At 44.2% G+C, this 24,175-nt stretch overlaps 1 protein-coding gene across 4 annotated transcripts in view; it reads left to right on the top strand.

Moving 5' to 3' along the window:
- The window catches only part of LRRC8D (leucine rich repeat containing 8 VRAC subunit D), a 147,975-nt gene that overhangs the window by 24,160 nt on the left and 99,640 nt on the right, over positions 1-24,175 (top strand). For 2 of the 4 annotated variants that reach the window (XM_044002915.1, XM_044002914.1), the window contains exon 2: positions 17,508-17,673. The gene's annotated coding sequence lies outside the window, so the exon portion shown is untranslated. Of the gene's footprint in view, positions 1-16,321; positions 16,492-17,294; positions 17,313-17,507; positions 17,674-24,175 lie in introns of those variants that run through there. The other 2 variants (XM_044002916.1, XM_044002917.1) reach the window with 2 other exon arrangements.

The raw sequence follows: 24,175 nt of genomic DNA, 5'->3' as shown, positions 1-24,175 counted from the left end.
TTTGCCACAGTTGCATTAAAGCTGTCTAGTGTATACTGTTAAGAATGCTGGACTGACCATCAGAAGTGCTATAATTAAACATCACTTGTATAGGGAGCACTGTATCTTCCATTAGATTGTAAGCTCTTTGAGGGCAGGCAGGGACTGTCTTTTTCCTTTCGTTGTATCCTCAGTGCTTAGCACAGCCCTGGTACATTGTAGACACTTAACAATGTTTACTGACTGAAACCATTTGTTTGGGGGAGATTCAGACATTGGCAGAGTCCTTACCCTTTGCCATGTTGCTTTTGCTCTTGCGGTAGGAGGGGCATGATACATACACAGATAACCACGATACAGAATGATACTTGTTAAGTGTGTAAGAGCAGAGCACACCAAGTGCTTCTCAAAATCCAAGGGGCAGGAGGGGAGGGGCTGCTATAAACCAGTGAAATTAAGAAAGGGTTTGTGGACCCATGTGCCCACTTCAGCGGACCTCAAGATCAATATACTTTCAGAAGGTTAAGATTCCTGAGGGCATTCATTCCAGGCACAAGGAACAATACCCTTTTGTAGTAGATAGAATGCTGGATAAAGAGTCAGATTCTTCCTTAGACCCTCATAAGCTGTGTGACTTTGGATAAGTCACATAATATCTTTGAGCCTCAGTTTCTTCATCTGTAAAATGAGATGGTTGGGCATGATCTCTAAGACTCTCTAAATCGATAAAGTTCATTTTGACTGGAGCATGGCGTGAGTGGAGGGATGAGGTGAGTGTGAGAGAAGGCTAAAAGTTAGGTTCTTCATGCAAATTGGGGAAGGCCTTGAATGCCAGGTAAGTAGCCCATTCAGTAAGCATGTGTTAAGTGCTTGTTCTACCCCAAGTGATAGGGGTATAAAGTCAAAATTGAAACAGCCCTTTCTTGCAATCAAATAGTTTACATTCTACCGGGGGAAACACCAGGTATAACAGAAATAAAAAACTGCGCCACCTAGTTGCCCCATAATAATCTTCTAAACTTCCTTCCTTCCTTCCTTCCTTCCTTCCTTCCTTCCTTCCTTCCTTCCTTCCTTCCTTCCTTCCTTCCTTCCTTCCAAGCTTAATTTAGAATCCACCTCTTCCAAGAAGTTATTGTTGTTCAGTTATTTTCAGTTGTGTCCAACTCTTTGTGACCTAATTGGAGTTTTCTTGGCAAACATACTGGTGAGGTTTGCCATTTCCTTTTCCAGCTCATTTTCCAGATAAGAAAACTGAGGCAAACAGGGTTAAGTGACTTGCCTAGGGTCATACAGCTAGGAAAGGCCTGGGGCAGGATTTGAAGTGAGGTCTTCCTGACTCCATACCGGACACTATCCCTCGAATCACCTAGCTACCAAGATGCTTCACTTTACTGTTATTTGCTTAGGAAAATAATGCCTCAAAGATGACTAACAGTGACCCTCAGAGTCCAGTCTAGTCCAGTCTACTAATTTTTTTTTTAAACTTTTTTTTTTTTAATTTTCACGGGCAATGGGGTTAAGTGACTTGCCCAGGGTCACACAGCTAGTAAGTGTTAAGTGTCTGAGACCGGATTTGAACTCAGGAACTCCTGAATCCAGGGCCCGTGCTTTATCCACTGCACCACCTAGCCGCCCCCAGTCTACTAATTTTACAGATGAGGAAACTGAGACCCAGAAAAGTCAAGTGACTGGCCCAGGGTCAAGTGGCAATAGTGAACCTGAACCCAGGACTTCTGATTCCACAGCCAGTATGTTTTTATTTGTACGTGATGCCCTTCCCAGTTTTCTCATAGGACTTAATTTGTGTACTGGTTTTGTCCCTCTTTAGATGATAAGCTTCTGAAGCGCAGAGCTGGCCTCTTACTGTTTTTGTAACTTCAGCACCTATCACCCAGTCTTAAATGTAATAAGCATTTAGGATTTAAATTGAATGGAAAGGTTTTGAGCTAAGGAGCAACATAACTGAAGAAAATTAATGTGGAAGCAGTTAGGAAGGATGGATTGTAGTGAGAAGAGAAGATTGTGTGGAAGCCACTGTGATGGTCTTGGCCAGTGGTGTCAGAGTCAAACACCAAGGGGACCTACTAACCCATATGTAAGGATCCTTGTGGGCTGCATATTGACTTCATTTTCATTTTAATATTGTCTGTGTTTTGTTGTATTTTTATTTATTTTGTTAAATATTTCCTGATTACATTTGAATTTGGATTAGTGGCCCTGGGAGTGTTGTGGGCCATAGGCCACATGTTGGACCCTTCTGGTCCAGACTGGTAGTAATGGTGATCTTTGAGGCTATGGGTTTATCTGATCATGTGGCAATGGGAACAAAGAAGGGGGGATGGATTTCAGAGATGGGGGGGAAACTGGCAGAGTTTGATGATTAAGAGTGCCAGATGAAAGGGACTGAAAGTCAGGGCTGGCACCCGGGGTTTGAACACGGGTTTAAGCTGATGCTACTGACAAAGTCAGAAGTGGGAGCGAGTTTGAGAGGAAAGATGGACCATCTCAGGAGGCAGTGGGTTCCCCCTCACATGAAGACTTTAAGTAAAGGCTAGAAGACCATTTATCAGGGTCAATCAAAGTCTGATTCCCTTTCAGGTTGGACAGTGATTTTGGTTTGGACATCTTCATTTGGAAGTATTGTTGGGCTGTCTGTGCAAAAGGATTGCATAAGTCATCTGAGATGTAGATACACAATTAATGTTGTAGGGTGGGACAGGGTGGCAGGAGGAGAGGAAGGCAGGGAGGGAGAGGAGAGAAGAAAAAGAGAAACAGAGGGGAAAGAGAGAAGAGAGGAGAAAAAGAGAAAGAAAGAGAAGAGAGAAAGGGAGAAGAGAAGAAAAAGAGGAGGAAAAGACAGGAAGGAGAAGGGAAAGGGAGAGAAAGAAAGGAGTGAAAGGGAGAAGAGGAGGAAAAGAGAAGGGAGAGAGGAGGAGAGAGAAAGGGGGGCAGAGAAAAGAAAGAGGAGAGAAGAGAGGGAGGGAGGGGGGAGAGGGAAAGAGAGAGAAGGGGGTGGAGTGGGCTGGGAAGGAAAGCCCATAACCTTGAACTATTAGAGTTATTTCTTATTGGGGGTGGGGGAGCCTTTTGTTTAGTTTTCCCTTTGCTGTTGGCTGATTAGGTAAGTTTCTAAAGGCATTCTCGAACACTTCCCTGAGATTGAAGCAGCCTGTACCAGTTTAGGAGTTTGGGGGGAAGGACGGGTCTTCACGAGGAGCTGGGGGAGGGGGGATTATTTGTGTTATTCACGTTCATCCAAACTCCTCAGATTTCCTAGTCTTCCCCTACCTGCAGAATGATATTGGTGGTTGTGTGGATGTGAACTATTTGCAGGCCTCAGATTCTTTCTCCACATTTTCACCCCCCCCCCCTCCATTTCAGGCCTACCTCCAATTTGCCAACAAAGTGCTGTTTGTTATAGGGTAAGGCAGGCAATTATCTGGGCAGTGACTGTGGCTGCAAACAGCCACTTTAGTTCAAAGCATGAAGTCTCCGGAGGAGGCGGGAGGGACCCTGACACAGGCTGGTTAGTTTAGGTTCATTCGCTTACTTTTAAGGCAAGCGAGGAGACACAGATGATAATGTTCTCAAGGCGTTGGCTGGAGAAAGCCCCTCACCAGAAGCAAAGGCTGAAAAGAGAGAGCAGGCCTTTCCCTTCATGCATCCACCTCCTCCTCCTCCTCCTCCCTCTCACTGGTGCCAGGCTCATTGATTTCAGCGAGCATTTATTAAGTGTCTGCTATGTGAAAGGCACTGTGTTCAGTCACTGAGACTCCAAAAACAAGATGAAAGGGGGCCCCTTCTTCGAGGGGCTCCCATTCTGCCTGGGGTGCCTGGCTTAGGAGGTGGGCATATGCCTGTAAACTAATAAGTAAATGCTTGATAATTTAAGGGAGCACAGAGCACTAGGGTGATCAGAAGACAAAGGACTTCCCATAGAGGGTGACATTTGAACTGAGCCTTAAAGAGAGAAAGGAGTCTAAGAGTCAGAGATAAGAAGGGAGTGCATTCCAGGAAACACCCCGAACCCCTCCCTCTATACCCTCCCCCCAGGCTGTGGCATAGGCAGCAAGATTAAATGCCAAGTTCAAGGAACAGTAACTCTAGGCCAATTTGGCTATAACAGAATGTGTGTGAAGGGAAGTAATATGCAGAAAGTCTGGAAAGGAAGAGGGGAGCCAAATTAGAAAGATCTTTAAATGCCAAGCTGAGGAATTTTTATTTTATCAAAAGAAATAGGGAGCCACCCAAGATTATTGAGAAGGGGAGTATCATGGTCAGACTTGTACTTTAGGAAGATTATTTGCAGTAGTATTCAGGATGATTAGAGAGGGGAGAGACTGGAAGCAGGGAATCCAGTTAGGCTAATGCACTCTGGATTGAGAGGTCAGTCAATCAGGATTTATTGGGGGTCTACTGAGTGCTAGGTACTCAGATAAGAACTGGGCAATGACAGTAAATGAATTAGGGTGATGGCCATGTGAGGGTAAAGAAAGAGGGACAGACAGGAAAGATCTTGTAGAAGCTGATTGAAGGAGGATGGGGTAAGTGTCAAGTTGGGGATGACTTTAGAGTTGTGACTGAAAGAATGGCGACATGGGCAGAAATAGGAAACTTTGGAGAGAGGCAGGCCCAAGTAGGAAGATAATAGGCCCTACTTGGAAACTTATTGCGTATGACCTTTCAGACATATGCTAGGATGTGTACCTTCATCTGGCTCGAGTTTCTTTGTCACCATGTCATTTACTAAATATTTGACTTTGGTTGGACCAGTTGACTCCTAAGGTCCTCTCCAGTTCTAAAATGTCATTGCGATATGGAAGCTTTATGATTCTGGGGAAAGTTTGTTGAATTGTTTAGTGGACATAGCATTTGTGGTTAACTCAGTGATACTCTGATGCCTCATTGGTCGTGTGTGTGTGTGTGTGTGTGTGTGTGTGTGTGTGTGTACACACACGTGCAAGCACGAAGCACACCTCTTGACCAAAACAATTCATGGGGATAGTATCCTAAGGTGTAGTGGCAGCTAAGTGGTTCAGTGGATAGAGCACTGGCCCTGGAGTCAAATCTGACCTCAGACACTTACTGGTTGTATGACCCTGAGCAAGTCACTTAACCCCAGTTGCCTTAAACATCCAAGACTATCTCCAGTTATCTTGATATATACATACATACACACACACACACACACACACACATCTGCTATAAATCTTTTGGTGCAAGGAGGATCAGCTTCTTGGGAGTGTGCAGCTAGGTTGTGATTTACTGTGAATTTGAATAAATAATAGAAATTTTTACTAGCTAATGTTTATCATTCTATCTATCTACCTATCTATCTATCTATCTAATCTTATCTATCTAATCTGTCTATCATCTTGCTGCTAGACCCAGATGGCTCTGGAGGAAAAAGTGAGGTTGATGACTTTGCACACCCCTCCCTCACTTAAAGCCAATTCAGTGCAAGTCATGACATCACCCTGAGGTCATGGTCCTCTTCAAGTATGAAGGACAAACAACAACATACTGAGGTGTGGACAGGTTTTGGTCCAGGCTAATGGAAGGAGAACCCACACTGAGGAGATCCCTGCCCTTTGGAAGTATGCAAATGTATACTTTTTAAAAAATAGGATTAAAAATAGGATTTTATTTTTATTTTTTTCCAATTACATGTAAATACTTTGTTTTTGTTTTTTTGTGGGGCAATGAGGGTTAAGTGACTTGCCCAGGGTCACACAGCTAATGAGTGTCAAGTGTCTGAGGCTGGATTTGAACTCAGGTCCTCCTGAATCCAGGGCTGGTGCTTTATCCACTGCACCACCTTGCTGCCTCCCAATTACATGTAAAGATTGTTTTCAACATTTATTTTTCTAAGATTTTGAGCTCCCCCCTCTTGAAGACAGCAAGCAATGTGATATAGGTTATACATTTCAATCATGTTAAATAAAGGAAATCTATACCTTGATTTGATTCTTTCAAAAATTTTTTTTCAATCTTGCAAACATTTTTATTGATTGATTATCTGTCTCCTTCATTTCTAAATGTATTCACTATGCACAGAGCCCACCCTGGTAAGCAGACTATAAAAAAGAAAGGGTGGGGGAGGCAGCTTTTCAAACCTAGTAAGTTCATCTGCTGAGTCTGACCACACATGCAGTGTTCCAAATCTATAGTCCTCTACTTCTGCAAAGAGGGAGGGAAGGGTATTTTCTCCTTTCTTCTTCTTCCAGGCTAACTTGGGTCATTGTTTGAATTTTTGCTTTGTTTCTACTTCAGGCTGCGGAGCCAATATGAGTATAGGTCTCCTGGTTCCACTCATTTCACTTTATGCTTCTCTGTATTCAGTCAGGCATTTATTTAGTATCTGAAGTGCCAGGGACTGCACTAGGCATAGTTATCCTTTCAACATTTTGGGGTGTTAGGGATGCAGGCCCCCCCGTCCCCGGTCTGGAAAATCCGTATAAAATTGTTTGACCCTTGATTTGTACCAGAGAAGAAGTTTGAATTATTACTGCATTAAAAATTAAAATATAGGGGGCAGCTAGGTGACACAGTAGATAAAACACTGGCCCTGGATTCAGGAGGTCCTGAGTTTGAATCCGGCCTCAGATACTTGACACTTACTAGCTTTGTGACCCTGGGCAAGTCACTTAACCCTCATTGCCCCACAAAAACAAAACAAACAAAAACCTCCAAATTAAAATATATTGATATTATATAATGCTCTATATATATTTTATGCATTTCTGAGTTTTTAAGCCTCTGTGTCATCTGCTGGCCTTTGAGTATTGTCTGACTCCCCCAAAACTACCATTTAATTTCTTATGCCTACTCAAGATATCGAAACCATTGTGGAGAAAGTCGTGATATGGAAGGAGTAACTATACAAAGAAAAAGAAAAATGGCTTCTGCCTTCACGGAGACTCTACTCTTTTTTTTTTTCCCCTGCCAGCAATGAGGGTTAAGTGACTTGCCCAGGGTCACACAGCTAGTAAGTGTCAAGTATTTGAGGTCGGATTTGAACTCAAGTCCTCCTGAATCTAGGACCGGTGCTTTATCCACTGCGCCACCTAGCTGCCCCAGGGAGACTCTAGTTTAATGGGGAATGTGACATGTAGACAAGGATATATAAAATACATGTCAAGTGGGTAGATACAAGGTATCCTTGGAGGAAAAGGCACTAGCCTCCAAATGGGGGGAGGGAGTAGAAGGGGGGAGGGAACCAGTAAAGTTATCCTGCAGAAGGAGCTACTCTTGCTTAAGATTTCTAGAAATGGAGGTGGAGAGAGACAGAAAGGGGCAAGGGAAGGGGGTAGAGAGGAAGGAACGAGGGGTATGGATGAATGAATGAATGAATTCTGGTCATTGGAGAGAGCCAATGGAAAGACTTGGAAGATGGGAGGTTGAGTTTTGTGTGTGAGTAAAAGCAGTAATGCATAAGAAGCTTGAAAAGGTAGGAGAGGGCCAGGTTGTATAGAACTTCAAATTCCCCAAAGAAGAGTTTGCATTTGATCATCAAAGTAGTAGGGAGCCCCTGGGGTTTGTTGAGAAGGTGAGCGACAAGGTCAGACATATATTATAGAAAGATCTCTTTGGTTGCTCTCACAATAGTTCTAACCAGAGGTGATGAAGGTCTGAGCTAGTGTTGGTGGCTGTATAAATAGAGGTGGTGCTGTATGAGAGATGTGGTAGAAATAGAAATGACAAGATTGGGCAACTGTATTCTTCCAACTCATTGTTTCTTCTGGGACAGTGGGATTACATTTCCTTTTCTGTGCCACAGTCTGTTTAGCTGTTCCCCAATCCATGGGCATATACTTTGTTTCTGGTTCTTTGCTACTAGCAAAAAAAAAAAAAAAGTGCTGTTATAAATCTTTTGGTGCAAAGAGGATCAGCTTCCTGGAAGTGTGCAGCTAGGTTGTTATTTACTGTTAATTTGGATAATAGGAATTAATACTAGCTAATGTTTATATTAGCTACATTAATATTTTTATAACACCTACTATGTGTCTGACACTATGCTGAGCACCTTATTGTCTCGTGATCCTCACAACTAGTGTGGAGGTTAGGTGCTGTTATTACCCCCATTTTACAGATAAGGAAACTGAGGGAAATAGGTGAAGTGACTTGCCCTGAGTCACATGACTGGTAAGTGTCTAAAGTTAGATTTGAGCTCAGGTCTTCCTGACTCCAGTCCCAGCACTTTATCCACTGTGCCACCGAATGCAACCACTTCGTGGGATTCATTATTTGCACTAATTAGGAACTCACTGTATGCCTAGCATTGGGATCCTTGGCTCAAAACGTATAGGGGAATGATAATCTCAGTCAGTACATTAGTTCTTCACATGCACCACCCTACTCTTGCCAGAATGCAACAACCCGCTTTATATTACTTTAACATTCTTTTTCTTCCTACATATCTTCCCAGAAGGGAAATAAGATATTTAGGATTTCTTGGATTTCCTCACCTTATTCCTCCCATGGTCAGTGGGATGAAAGTACAGATTTTTTCCTTCTTTCCTTCCTTCCTTCCTCTCTCTCTCCCTCTCGCCCTGCCTCTCTCCCTCCTTTTTCATGCTGGGGAAGGGGAGAACATTTTTTAATAGGGTTGTGTGGCTCAGTGGTTGAAGCTTTTAGGATCTGAATGAAGAATTGAAGCCTTGCCTTGTTGTAACCCAACTACATTTTAGCCAGGGTCTATTACATTATATTATACATTATATCTATATATCTATAATAATATATAGGTATAATATATATCTATATATTATACATTAGCCAACCATCTAACTTCTCTCTGCCTTTTTTTTTTTTTTTTTAGTGAGGCAATTGGGGTTAAGTGACTTGCCCAGGGTCACACAGCTAGTAAGTGTTAAGTGTCTGAGGCCGGATTTGAACTCAGGTACTCCTGACTCCAGGGCCGGTGCTTTATCCACTGCGCCACCTAGCTGCCCCCAACCATCTAACTTCTAACATAATTTCCTGGGAAGGATAGGCATCATCCTAGGGAAGTAATTTGACATAGCAGATGCCATTGGCCTTGGTGTCACAGAGACCTTGGGTTCAAATCCTGCTTCTCTTCCTGAGCTGTGTGGCCTTGGGCACTTAACCCATCTAGGCCTCAGTTTCCTCACCAGTAAAATGAAGGGAGGTTGAATTCCGTGATCCCTAAAGTCTCTTCCAGCTCTAAATCTTTTTCTTCTCCCCATGGGGCAATGCGGGTTAAGTGACTTGCCCAGGGTCACACAGCTAGTAAGTGTGTCAAGTGTCCGAGGTCAAATTTGAACTCAGGGCCTCCTGAATCCAGGGCTCGTGCTTTATCCACTGTGCCACCTAGCTGTCTCTTCAGTCATTCATTTTAACAAGTATTTAATGCCTACCAGGTGCAAGAAATGTTACCTCTCTAAGCCTCAGTTTCTCCATCTGTAACATGGGAATAATACCTCAAAGATTTGTTCTGAGGGTCAAATGAGATAACCTACATGGTGCTTGGATAATTTTGAAATGTTATGTAAATAAATCTCAGTCGTTATTTGTAGTTAACCTTTGAGGAGGAGCATTTTCTTGGCACTAAAGTAATAAGGCAAGCTAACTTATATAGTCATATAGTCCAAGTGTTAACCCCTTGTGAAATCCTCTCCCCCCTCCCCCTTCCTGTATTTGAAAGCTGTTCTCATGATCTTCTGTCCAGGCAGCAGGTTTGTAAATGTAGCTCCTCAGTTATTCTGTTTGGTTCTTTCTCACCCCCCCCCCCCCCCCCCGCAGTTGGTCATCATTTTGTCTTCACGAAATATTCACGTGCAAAGGGTTATTGTCATCCACGTGGCTTTATGGGTGACAGACAGTAGAACTCATTTCTCACTCATTTCCTCCCTCTACTGCCCCCCCCCCCATTTCCCCTTCTCTCAACTTCTTTTAGTTTGCTTGGTGAAGTCCTAAAAATCTAATTAGCCTACTCACTGTTGCCATGGAGGTCTCTTCTGTCAGATAAACCCTATAAGGAACTACCACCTGTTGAAGGTATGTGGGATTTGTTTTTTCTTTTGGTCTGTCACATAAAAGAAAATGAAGTCTAAATTCTACTTTCTAGTACATTCAATCCAGCAAGCAGTTATTAATTGCCCACTGTATGTCAGGCATCATACTAGGTGCTGGAGAGAGAGAGAATGAGAAATAGGAGGTTACATTCTTCTGGGGTCAAGTACAACTTTCTCTTGAGTACTATTTTTAGCCATTGGGGTTAAAGGAACCCCAAGTCTGGAAACAGCCCCTGACTTCAAAGAGCTAATGGAGAAAAGCATGTCGATAAATATTTTGTTTTTGTTTTTTGTGAGATAATTGGGGTTAAGTGACTTGCCCAGGGTCACACAGCTAGTAACTGTTAAGTGTCTGAGGCCGGATTTGAACTCAGGTACTCCTGAATCCAGGGCCGGTGCTCTATCCACTGTGCCACCTAGCTGCCCTGATAAATATTTTTTAAAAATATATACTAACTTTTTTCAGAGGGTTAGATCCTAGCAGGGTGATCAGGTGTATCGGAGTCACACCTCAGCTAAGCCTTGAAATATAGAGTGCTTTCTGGAGCTCTTTGCTTCCCAGTGTGCTCTTGGTCTGGCCACTTTGTTTTTGTTTTTTTTGTTTGCAGGGCAGTGAGGGTAAATGACTTGCCCAGGGTCACACAGCTAGTAAGTGTCAAGTGTCTGAGGTCAAATTTGAACTCAGGTCGTCCCGAATCCAGGGCCGGTGCCACATAGCTGCCTGGTCTGGCCACTTTGGTCCACATAAGGTCCAGTTTAGCGCCCTATGCAGATCAGACTAGCACGGCGTGAATTGATTTCCTCTAGCTTATTTTGAAAGATAACACTGAGCATTGAACTAGCTCATTTACTATCATTTCAGTAGTTAGCTCTTCATTGCTGTCCTTGGTTTTCCAGAAGAAGCCTGTGGCCACATAAGTTTCAGGTAGTTTAGTGAGAGTGATTTCATGAGCTACTGTATCACATGCTTCTTCAAGATCAAGGGACAGTGAGCTCATGGTATGTGTTGTTAATCAGTCCTGATACAACCAGGAAATCCTTGGCCTAGGGAGACTGGAGACAAGGACCAGGTCTCTCCCCTCCCTCTCCCCTTCCCCTCCCCTTCCCCTCTTCCCTCTTCCCTCTCCCCTCCCCTGTACTCGTTCACTCGCTCATTCACAATTCATTGTCACCTTCACCTCCTTATTAATGTATGTACTGTGTCCCTAACCTCCAGTAGCATGCAGTCTGGGAGATCATCTACATCCTTCATCTCTCCCGGCAGCCTTCCTTCTGTGCCTAATTGACTATGCCATCCCTACTTGTGGATAGTATTCTTGAGTCTTAGGATTCCCCCATTCCAAATGATAGCCTTCCTGTAGCAAAACAGAAATCCCTGGAGACATCTGCTTGTATATATCTATATTTGTCTTTTTTGAAATAGTGTCTTCATCTCTCTTCATTCCTAGATTACGCTTGGCTGGTTGGTTTTCTCCCTCCTCCCAGGTCTTACATATTTCGGGGTTTGCACACAGCCTAATTCTTAGTAGTTGCTGCTATCAATGCCTAATGATTCCAGAGTGGACAATTTAGTTGGTGAATTTCTCAGACCCTTGGCTTCCCCTGACATTTGTCTCAGCCATTTAACTACTAGAAAAAGACAAGTCCTTTTTTTTTTTTTAAAGTTTAAGCTGCCCATGAGTTAGATTTTTCCATGTATTTTCTGAATCCTGTTATGGATTATTGAAAATCAATTGTGTAGAAAAACCAATTTGCAGGATGTGATTTATTCTCTTAACAACTCTTGCTTCTTTAACATGTCCTGCCCTGTCATCTACCAGGTCACTGGTTCTCAAGGTGTGGTCCCAGGACCACTGGGGGGTCCCAGTGTCCTTTGAGGGGATCTATGAGGTCAGAAATATTTTCATAATAATACAAAAACATTTTTATTTCTAGCATGGTAAATATCCATAGATATAACCCATATTAACAGAGGCCCTTTTGCAGAGGGCATCCTCCATGATTTTTAAGAATGCTTTTAAGGTGTCCTGAGACTAACTGCTGCTATTAAGTGCTTACATTCTAATCCTCTTTAAGAAAAACAAAACCCTCATGGTTTTCAAGGTAATCAAAGTTTGTCTTGCCTGAAAATATTTTTAGAACTACTCCTTTAAAAGTTTTTTTTTCCCCTTCATTGTCTTTTGATTCAAATAATGCCACTATAGAATTGTTCTCTCTTTTTTGTTTGTTTGTTTGTTTTTTGCGGGGCAATGGGGGTTAAGTGACTTGCCCAGGGTCACACAGCTAGTAAGTGTCACGTGTCTGAGGCTGGATTTGAACTCAGGTCCTCCTGGCTCCAGGTCGGGTGCTTTATCCACTGTGCCACTTAGCTGCCCCCTGTTCTCTCTTTTTTAAAAAAAGAAACAAAATGCTTAAAAAACATCCTACTCTAAAGGTGACCCAACCATTCCCAGGCTCAGCCTCAAATTAGCCTCTGGTTGTGCTGAGGCTGTTCTGTTTAGCCTGTCTTGACTTGGGTGTGGATTGGATTTAAGTGAAATAGTCACGTTACACATACAGATATTTATATATGTATGTATACAGGCCGCTAGGCGGCAGTGCGTAGGGTGCTGGGCTTGAAGTCAGGAAGATTCCTTTTCCCGAGTTCAAAACTCTTCTAGTGTGATTGTGAGCAAGTCACATAGCCCTGTCTGCCTCAGTTTCTTCATTTGTAAAATGAGCTGGAGAAGGAAATGGCAAACCACTCCAGTATTTCTGCTAAGAAAACCCCAAATGGGTTCACAAAGAATTGGACACGACTGAACAACAATGTAAATGTGTGTCTGTTTGTTTATATGTTTCTACGTATGGGTGTATTATATGTATAGAGATGAATGTGTGTGTATACTTCCAGTGGTCCCACTCACTGTATGTTTGTGTGTATAGACTCATATATACATATACGTGCATGCATTTATGTATGCATATGTAGTATGTATTTGTGTAGTGCATATTTTGTAATAGTGTAGTATATAGAATATGTGATATGCATAGCATTCGTGTATGCATAGTAACAGATGCCAAGGAGAGCAGCTGGGATTCAGAAAGATTAATAAGCTCTTATGGACTTATCTTATATAGGAAAGCACTCAGAAGTAGCTGTAAAATTTGTATTTGTCTGGTTTTGATGTCCTTTAAAGATAAGTACCTAATAAAAATGTTCAAGAAGCAGCCTATCTAATGTCCCAACGCACATTGACCTAAATTTATGCCAAATGTTTTTAATATTTAAAGTCCTTTGCAAAGATGTTTTTATAAGTAACACTTTGCAAAAGTCGGGTAAGGTTGCAGTGTCCTGGAAGATGGAGAAAAGGAGTCAGGGAGGAAATGACTTGCAAAGCCCCATTATATTCTTAGTGCCCAGGCTCCGGGTCCTGTTGCTCAGCTTGCTTAGTCATGCTGCTGTGTCATATAAATAGTGCTTTTCATCCCATCTTGCATAGACAAAGTCAGGAAGAAGCGCACCCCGGGGAATGGACCCTACACATAAGCTTGCAGTGAGATAAGATACACACGTGCTTCTATAAGCTCACCAGCCCCACCCCCCTTCACTCACACTGACAGTATGAAGCTGGCAGCTGCTGTTGGAGGCCCAGCTCACTGTGGGCAGTGGCCTTCACACAGGTGAATTGGCCACCTGCTCTGTTCCCCCAACCCTCCGGCCCCTCCCCAAGCTGGAGACTAAATGGGGATGCTTTGATGCCAAAGACTTCTTTCACAAAACATGTTCTGTTTCAGGTGCTCTGGAAACGAAGGTGAGATGAAAGGCTGTTTTATTAGGGAGGGAGGAAGGAGCTGCTCTAGGGCCCTGTGAGGAGAGAGAGAGAGAGAGAGAGAGAGAGAGAGAGAGAGTGTGTGTATGTGTGTGAGTGTCTCTTAGGCAACCAGGAGCTGGGTCATTATTTTTTTCCTGTTTGCTGAAACCATGAACATAATTGGAAGTCCACACCAAAAAGATAATGCTAACTCACGTGGGGATGTCCTCCAGAAGGTAGAGGTTTAGAAACTTAATTGGCCATTCCTTTTTTCTAAAGAAATGTTTTCTAATGGACTCTCTTCCTCTTTGAAATTGAAGGAAGGTGAATGGGAGCACTTTGGAGTCATTTTTATTGCCCCCAACTCCCATTCCTACCTCAGAAAAGTCATCCCTCATAACATAACTTCTAGGCTAGAAAATGGCTTTCCCAATGTTGCAGCCTTCTTGCCCAGGCAGAGGTATTTGAGGAGGAAGGAAGACTTTAAAAGCAAGACAAACAATAACCAAAAAACCCAAACCTTCGAAAATCGATTTTTTGCCTTCAGAGCCAGATCACTTCTGCATGTCTGGGCACATATTTGCTTCTCTTGCTCCAGAGGTCACGGTTTCAGTTTTTGTTTTGTTCATCTAGTGAGTGCCTGCAGTGACGAGAAAGAAACTGTGGTGTGTGAAACTCAAGTGCTTGTGTCAAAGGAGTGTGTCCCATGTCACCCTGGGCTTGTGGTGACTGAGGAAACATTTTGGGAACAGAGATGTCCCTATGGGGTCAACGGGAAATCATCTTTTCCAACCTGGTTGAAGCAGGGACTCAGATGTTTATAGGAATGGGGGTGGAGAAATTGAGTAACAGGTGGATGAGGTGAGTCTGGGTGATGTAATGGAAGGAAGGATTTTGCCAGGAAGTTAGGAGAGGAGAGTTCTAATCCTGGCAAGGCATAACCATCCTGAGCCTCCTTTTCTTCATCTGCAAAATGAGAAGGTGGTACAAAATGTGGCAGGTGAGTTCTTTCAGCTTAAAATGATATCGTTAAAGTATATGCCTTTGAAACTCACAGTAGGGTGCTATTGAGGGCCATGCATATGCGGACAGACATTTGTACACATATCCCTTAGATTCCAATTTTGTTGTTGTTTGTAAGTCGTGCCCAACTCTTTGTGACCCCATTTGAGTTTTCACAATTTGGAGTGGTTTTGAATTCGGGTCTTCCTGACTCCAGGGCCAGATCTTTATCCACTGCATGACCAGACTGCCCAGGATATCACTACATGCTCTTCTGTATATCATATGTATATCATATACTCACAGCATAGAAAATACATTTGTCTGAATGTGAGCCATGCTTTCCCCTGAGTTGAACTGAATTAAAAACCCGAGTTCCACCTATAACCAATGGTGTTTCTCACCCCATTCAGGGCTGCAGCCCAGATTCAAACCAGTGTTGATATGTAGCAAAATTAGGATTTCTGGAGTATTTTTTCTAGTATTTAAGTACTCACTTTTCATTAAAGATTCTCTCTTTCTCTAGGCTCCTTGGTTATAGGAAATATAGTTTTTAAAAAAGCAGCTGCTATACAGATAGCCGTATGTTTTATTTACAAATTCAACATATTCGAGCACACCTTTAAATATGCAGAACTCTGAAAAATGCTGGTATAAAATGAATAGCATCTAATTACAGATAAGCGTGGCATTTATTATAATGCAAATCAATATTGTTAGGTGTGAGAGGAGGAAGGTATTTCCATGGATTGAAGTCCCTGAAACTGGCCCCCAAGGGAAATTATCTTCCCAGAGGAAGTAGCTGTGCGAGGAAGAATTGAGTTTGTGCTAAGGACGAAGAAGGCTTGGCTGGGCCAGTATAAATGAGAAGGTGCCTTGTCATCGGAAGAGGATGGGGAGCGGGCTGGATCCTCAAATGGTGATAGGGAGAAGTTTCCCGAAGGGCAGGGAGATAAGGGGAGGCCTTGTTGCAGTCAGTCGGTCTGCAGACCTCAGTGTTGGGTATTGGCCCTGGGTTGGGGACAAAGTCCAACTGCAGTTGAGAGCCAGTGCCCTTGCCAGGCCCGTTCCCGGGAGGCTCTCCCAGTGCCAAGATTCTTCTTAGTCACCCTTTAATGAGGGTGCTGCCTTTCCTGGGCCCTGCCAGGAGGCCGATAGCAACAGGTGAGCGTGATCTAAGTCGCTGCCGCGCAGAATGTAGAGGGAGCCCGTTGCCTTCCAGTCAGCCAGCCAAGTTACTGGGACAAGTCAGCTAATGTTCAGCCGAACTCTCGGGAACTTTGTACCTTGAAGTATAAATGACTGTACTGGGACTTTTTGAACTTTTGACACCCAGTCATTTCAGGGAGGGGGAGGAACGGGGTGGGACGGGGTGGGGGGAAGGCCGACAGGGCCAGTGGATGATAATGTACCTAATCAAGGTACAGAATAGTCAGTTGTGTATAAGCCCTAGGTAGGCCAGCAGAATGATGATACTGGGTCGACTTGCAGGACCACCCAGAGATGAGTTTGCTGACCTCTGAGCTTGATCAGGCTCACTTTTCCCTGAGAATAAGCCATCTCATTGTTCTCTTGGAGCTCAGCTATGTACTTGAGGGGAATGATTGCTCTTCGTGTTCTGTGGGTCCGTTTTGATGAGTTCTAGAAAACAAGGACATCCGCCCCGGCATTTTGGTCATGTAAGAGGTTGTTTTGTCTTTTTTCGTGGCAGGCTCTGATGGAGCTGGGTGGGAGAGGAGATGATTGATGTAGCAGTGAATACAAATGAGGATTCACCAGGCAATTAATAACTCAGCATCTTCCAACTCAAATCCACCGCTGTGAAATTAACATAATTATTAACAATAACAACAATAACTGAATGACAGTAATAATAACAATAACTGAAAAGCTTACCTATACAAGGGACCATACATAAATAAGCCAAGAAAATGAAAGTAACCCCAAAACTTTTGTGTTAGAAGGGACTTGGCTCAGGAATGGGGGTTGGCACCCAGGAACTCTTAAGCATTTTCACATTTTGATCGTGTGTCTGATGGCTGTTAACTGTAAATCTGGATGAGTTAGGTGGGGCCAGACCTCCATCGAATCTGTGTTCAGCTGTTTTCCCTTAAGTGTAAAAGATGTCATCCCCATAACGCTTTCATTTATTTGTTTATTTTTAAACCTTTGTTGTGAGGGATTCACCGGTTGTGGCAGTTAACTTTAAAAACTGGTATGCCTTAAGTTGTGGGGACCCCCCCCCACCAGTTTTGGTTTTTCGTCTGCCATGAGCTTATTGCCTTGGGGGGGGTGGCAAAGCAGAGGAGGGAAAGGGCGGAGGGATACGGGGATCAAGCTCCTGTTGCATTGTGCATGTTTGTGTTTTGGGGGAGTGGGGTGTTTTGGGGGGGCGTGTGATTGGAAATGGACGGGTTCAGAGCACGCCTTATAGCATGACTACCAGCAGGGGGAAGACCGTGCGGACGGAGGCAGGCAGGCGAGGCCATGCCGGCTCATGGTTGGTGTCTGGGGGGGAGCCCGGGGAAAGGGTGGCTCCAGCCTTGCGCACCGCACTGGGCTGACAATGGAGAAGCGGGCGATTATGCAACCTCCAAGCCCCCTCTCCCTCCCGCCCTCCTCCATGGCTCTGGCCCTCCCTCCACTCTGCCAACACTCGATTTCTCTCTCCTCTGTCCCTTGTGTTTTCAAACAGGAAGTGCACGCTTGTCTGTAACGTGCCGCCGGGTCCCAGAATGAAGGAGTGAGGTCTCCCAGCTGCCCGCGCCGGATCCCGACGCCGGATCCCCGACCCCGGAGCCTGCTGCAGTCCGAGTTTACAGAGAGCACCCTGGGGCAAGCAGGGTAGCCGCCTGGTCCAGGTAAAGGGGGGGGGGTTCCGGGGAGTGATGGTGGGGGGCTCCCGGATCCAGCAGCCGCTGGCAGGGTGCTGACTTGTGGGCTGTCACTGATGGATGCCCCCTGTGCTCTCAGATGTGCCTCCTCGCCCCTTCGGCTGACCCCCTTCCACCTTATTATTTTACTCCCTTTCCTCCTCCTTCTGTTCTTTGCCCCAAACTCCGCCGCCGCCGCCGCTGCCGCTGTCTGAGGATGTGTCGGAAGATGGGGCAGGAGAGAGCAGCGTGTGCCCATCCTGGGCTCCGCGCCGAGCCGGCTGCCTTCTCCTGGTGGCCAATGCTGCCTCTGCCGGTCTCCTCCCGCATGCTGCCACGGCTGTTCCGGCAGCAGCTCTTTGTTCCTGGCACGGGACGATCCTTGAGGGTTATTTTCTGGCTCGTGCTGGGAAAGTGCAGAAATCCGGGCTTTCATTTGGTTTGGGAGGGGGTGCTGGGGATAAAAGGAAGGAGAAGATGACTGGTAGTGAGTTGAGAGGTGTAGGAGGGAGGACAGGAGGAAGGGTCTTGGTCTCTTCCTTTACTTCTGAAGGCAACGTTGTAACTGCTGAAGTGCCTCTTCTTTGGTCTCCAGATAAGGGGTGCTGGGCTCCTTCCTTTCTTTGGCGGGAGAACCAGGTAGACGGTAGTAAGACAGGGAGCTCTGGGGTGAGTTATTTAGTCTGGTGTCTGGGCTGCTAATTCCGTCTGGTTTCTTGGTCAGGCTTCCTTTGCCTAGACAGAAGCTACTTTTGAAAGTACAGGCCAGACAGCTTTGGGTTGTTAAATGTTGCTCATCATCCAGTTGCCATTGAGCCTGGCTTTTCTTGGCTACAACTGGCTCCTGGGGATGCCTTGTTCCATCTTAGCAAAGATGTCACCAGGCTCAGAGAAAAGTGGCTTTTGTCCCTGACTCTGTCCTTGGGTCATCTCCCTGGCTCTTCTGTTCCCCTGTAGAACCCTAAATCAGTTGGACTTTTTCACCAGCCAAATCCTGGCCATACTCTGCCATGCAATGCTGGCAGTTGGCATTTTTGGGGCATTTAAAGATTCAAAAAGAACTTTGCATTCATCATTCACTTATTCATTCAGTAATGGCTCATGAAGAGCCTACTGGGTGCCTGGCAGACGGATAGGTGCTGGGGATAGAAAAAGAAGGCATTTCCCCATCCTCTTTGAAGCAAGCCAAGGGCAGAGCAATGAGCATGAAGAAAACCAGTTTAGTATGAAGTTATTTGGGGCTTTAAGTTGCCCATTTGAGTCATATTAATACTTGATGCATTTTTTTTTCTCATGGAGTTTTACTTGATGCATTTTTAAACTAATTTTCATATTCAGTAGTGAAGAAAGAAATAATTTACGTGTAGAAATATTCCTTCCTATGAAGAAGCATCATTGCTGTGGGACCAGGGAAGAGTCTCAGTCTCCCTCCAGCTCTTTCCAAGAAAAGATGGAATGCTGTGTCTACATGTACTATCATTCCCTGTATTGGGCAACCAGGGTTTACCCGGTGAGAGAGTTCGCTGTGATTTTTAAGAACATGATATGGATTCCTGCCTGGAACACTGTAGATGGTGAAAGATGAATCGGGATTTCTTTAGTAGGCAGTTCATTCTGATTCCATGGGAGACTGAATGATAGATGGTGGCAAAGTGGAGGTGTGTTCAAATGCAGGGATGAATGGCTCAGGAGTTAAAGGTCCTGTGTTCAAATACCACCTGACAGTTTCTACGTGTGTGACCTTGGGAGATTAAATTTCCATGGACCTCAGTTTCTTCATCTGTAAAATGAATTAACCTAGGAAGGATTTGTTTTTTTAATCTTAAAAGTGTTTTGGGTTTTTTCCGTTATGTGTAAAGATAGTTTTTGCTTTTATAAGATTTTAAGTTCCAAAATTTTCTCCCTCTCTCTTCCCCAAGACAAAAAGCAATCTGATATAGGTTATATATGTACAATCACATTAAACATATTTATGCATTAGTCATGTTGTGAAAGAAGAATCAGAACAAAAGGGGAAAACCTCAAAAAAGAAAAAAAAAAGTAGAAACAATATGGTTTCATCTGCATTCAGATTCCACAGTTCTTTTTTTTTTCTAGATGTGGAGAGCATTTTCCATCATGAGTCCTTTGGAATTGTCTTGGATCATTCTATTGCTGAGAAGAGCTAAGTCTTTTACAGTTGATCATCATACAATGTTGCTGTTACTGTGCACAACGTTCTCCTAGTTCTGCTCACTTCAGTCAGCATGAGTTCTCTTAAGTCTTTCCAGGTTTTTCTGAAATCTACCTGCTCATCATTTCTTACAGCACAACAGTATTCCATTACATTCATATACCACAACTTGTTCAGCCATTCCCCAGTGGATGAGCATTCCCTCAATTTCCAATTCTTTGCCAACACAAAGCTTCTAGAAATGTTTTTGTACATGTGGCTCCTTTTCCCTTTTTTATGATCTCTTTGGGATACAGACCTAGTAGTGGTTTTACTGGGTCAAAGTGTACGCACAGCCCCATAGCCCTTTGGGCATAGTCCTAGGAAGGAATTTAATGGAGATGTCAGAGTTTGTGTTTCTTCACAAAAGGTGTCATGGGATGAAAAGGGCAAATTGGAATTTCAGAAAGCCTATAGCCTCAGCATGGGACCCCCTACCATTTCCCAGTCATTTTGTTTCAGGATTGAGTCTTCAATCTGTCCATTGTTTCCTTGGCATCTGTTGTCCCAAGTGGAAGGTGGAGGATGGCTGTCTCACCTTCATGTGTCACCCAAGTGCTTTCTCCCAGGTGACTTACTTGTGATGCAGGGGACATCTGGAGCATCATTTCAGAATGTCTTTGGCCACACAAGGAGAGGCTGAAAGAACAAACGGTAGCCGAACCCTAGATTTAGCCTAAATTAGGTGCTGCTTGGTTTGACACGTCGACTCCCACTTTGTCCAATAATGAAAACAACAAAAATATTAAAGAGTGGCAGTGTGGTGTAGTAGCTAGAGGCCCAGCCCTGGAGTCGGGAAGACCTGGCTTCAAGTCTAACCTCTAACATGTATTTGCTGAATTTAAGGCAAACTCCTCTGCCTCTCGGGGTTCTGGGCAACTCTCTGAGGTTCCAAGTTACAGAGGAGTCAGTCTGAAGACCTGCTGTCTGGGGAGGGAGTTTCCACCCAGATTAAATCATGGCTCTGAGTGAATAACAACAACAATAATAATTAACTGATGTTCATAAAGCGAATGGAGGCTTGCAAAGTGCTTTACTTTCATGATCTCATTTGGTCCTTCCCCGAAGCTCTGTAAGATAAAGTACCAGAGGTGTTATTATCCTCATTTTATACATGAAGGAACAAAAGCGGAGACAGAGGGAGGGAGGAAGCCAGACAGACAGAGAGGAGAGAAAAAGAGGGAGGAAAGGGATGGGGAGAGAAACAGACAAACAAGAAAGGGGAGGGAAAAGAGACAGAGTGAAAGGGGAAGAGAGAAGCAGGGAGGGGGGAAAGAGACATTGAGAGAGAAAGAAAGGAGAAGGAAAAAGAAAGGGGGAGGGACAGAAACATGGAGAGAGGGAGGGAGAGGGATTGAGATTAAGATTAAGTGACTCACCCCGGGTCACACAGCTGTGTGCTTGGCTGTCCAGCTCCAGGAGCTGCACTCTGTCCTGTCTGCTGTGATGATCTCCCACAGACCAGGCTTTGTCTTGTTAGAACTTAATACTTCCTTGAGTGTGATACCTTTTATTCCTTCGTCCCCTCCAAGACCAGATTTATCCGGGTTTCATTAGCATAGTATATACTGGTGTTGCCAACCCCCTCGGGGCATGTTCATGCCAATCTTTTAAAATGACCATGGGGCAGCTAGGTGGTGCAGTGGAGAAAGCACTGGCCTTGGATTCAGGAGGACCTGAGTTCAAATCCGGCCTCAGACACTTGATGCTAGCTGTGTGACCCTGGACAAGTCACCTAACCCTCATTGCTCCACAAAAATAAATAAATAAATAAAATGACCTTAAATCATGTTTTGGGATTAAGGCTTCACTATCTTGAATGTCGAGATTGGCACATTTAGGTGTTTGGGAACAACAATAAAAAAATTGTAAGGTCTTAGAGACAAGTGGATTTCCCTTAAGAGTGTAGTGTTACCTTTCACAACATCATCCATTTGGGCCTGAAAGGGACCTTAGAGATCATCTGTAGAAACCCCCTCATTGGACAGATGGGGAAGTGGAAGCCCAGAAAGGTATGGGGATTTGCTTGAGGTAATAAACATCAGATTCAGAATTTGAACTCGGGGGCAGCTAGGTGGCTCTGGAGTCAGGAGGACCTGAGTTCAAATCTGGCCTCAGACACTTAACACTTACTAGCTGTGTGACCCTGGGCAAGTCACTTAACCCTCATTGCCCCGCAAAAAACAAAACAAAACAGAATTTGAACTCAAGTCCTCTGACTTCAGATTCAGTGCCCTTAATGTCATACACCAGCAATAATTTATTGGCTGTAAGGGGAAGATGGATAATACATCAGTTCACTGAATCTTGCTGATGCATGACGTAGCTCAGGTGAGCCTCGCATGTCATCATAGAACCACTAGAGTGATGTGGAAAGAGAACCAGGGGCGGACTTGAGAAGTTTCAGCTCAGCCTTCTGAGGACCATAGCTCCCCCTGCCAATAAGAGAGAGCTCAGCCTTCAAAGACAACAGCAGTTGCTAACTCAGCCAGAATGCCTCTGACATCTACCGGAAAAAGCCAGTCCATGTAGAAGCTTGACTTTGGATGAGATCTCGTGTCCATATTGAGTCCTCATAATGGGGAGATTTGAGGTCCTCTGACATTTAGTATTTCTTAGTCACTGTGTCTGTTACAATTTTCTTTTCCAGAATATTTTACCACAGTATTTGTTGGTGGCTTTTTTTTTAAACTTTCATCCCTTCCTATTAATACAGTTGGTGATGTGACACCAGCTAGTGTAAGAGGGTGTGAATAAAGCCCATCATTATTCCCAGAGAGGTAATGGTGTGGTGGATAGAAATCTGACCTTGGAGCTAGGAAGACCTGGGTTCTAAGCTGGCATTCATAGGAAACTTACAGTTCTAGCAATAGTACAATGCATAGAACACTAGCCTTGAAGACTCAGATTCACATTCTGCTAGATACTTGACAGGGTCTTATCCCTTGGGCAAGTCCCTCTTGGCCTTGGTTTCTGGGTATTAGGCCTGTTGACCTCTAGAGTCTCTTCAAGTTCTGAATCTAGGATTTGGTGCTGCTTGCTTCAGTTCACACAGTTAGTAAATTGTGGAATCTGAATTTGAACTAACGCCTTCTGGCTCCAGATTTTTTGCTCCTTCCACTGTGCCATGATGCCTGCCTGCCTCCTTGAGTTTATTTTGTTCCTGGCTCACAGAGTCTTAGGGTTTGGAAGGAACCTCAGAAGGTTTTCTAATCTAATCCCTACCTGAAATATGAAATCCTTTTAAATCCTCAACCACTGGTTAGTCACCTAGGCTCCACATAAACGCTTCCGGTGATGGAGGAATTTGGTACTTAGCAAGAATAGAGTATATGGGGGGAATATGTGGTAACTGTATTCAAGTATTTGTGGTTGTTTTTCCCTAGTTTCAGTCATTTCTGCTTCTTGATGACCCCATTTGGGGATTTCTTGGCAGAGATACTGGAGTGGTTTGCCGTTTTCTCCTCCAGCTCATTTTACACACGAGGAAACAGAGGCAAAGAGGGTGAAGTGACTTGCTCGGGGTTATAGAGCTAGTAAGTGACTGAGGCTGGATTTGAACTCAGGTCTTCCTGATTCCAGACCCAGTGCTCTATCCACTATACCACCTAGCTTCCCATTCATGTATTCACATGGCTGTTATATGTTATAAGATTTATTCTGTTTAGCCCCAGAGGGCAGAGCTAGGAGCAAGGAATAGATGTTAAAGAAGCAAATTTAAACGAGGGCAGGGGGAAGGGTGGAATCCTAACAATTTAAGCTCTTTTAAATTTTTTTTTTTTTTTGCGGGGCAGTGGGGGTTAAGTGACTTGCCCAGGGTCACACAGCTAGTAAGTGTCAAGTGTCTGAGACTGGATTTGAACTCAGGTACTCCTGACTCCAGGGTCGGTGCTTTATCCACTGCGCCATCTAGCTGCCCCAATTTGAGCTCTTTTAAAAGTGGAAAGTGGCTGTCTTGAGAGATAGTTTCCCATCAGCGAAGAGTGCACACAACATATTTGGTGGCTGTTTTGTGGCTTGTTAAAAAGTAAGTCTTCCTCTCGAGGGCTGGTCTGGTCTCATTGGTCGCTGAGGTCTTCTCCTCAACTCTTTTTTTTTTTTTTTTTAGTGAGGCAGTTGGGGTTAAGTGACTTGCCCAGGGTCACACAGCTAGTAAGTGTTAAGTGTCTGAGGCCGGATTTGAACTCAGGTACTCCTGACTCCAGGGCCGGTGCTCTATCCACTGCGCCACCTAGCTGCCCCTTCTCCCCAACTCTTGATTCTCTGATTCTGTGATCA

The sequence above is a fragment of the Dromiciops gliroides genome, chromosome 4 (assembly GCF_019393635.1).
Source record: "Dromiciops gliroides isolate mDroGli1 chromosome 4, mDroGli1.pri, whole genome shotgun sequence".
NCBI lineage: Eukaryota > Metazoa > Chordata > Mammalia > Microbiotheria > Microbiotheriidae > Dromiciops > Dromiciops gliroides.
The sequence above is the reverse complement of the archived record's forward strand: the minus strand, read 5'-3'. Positions and strand labels throughout refer to the sequence as shown.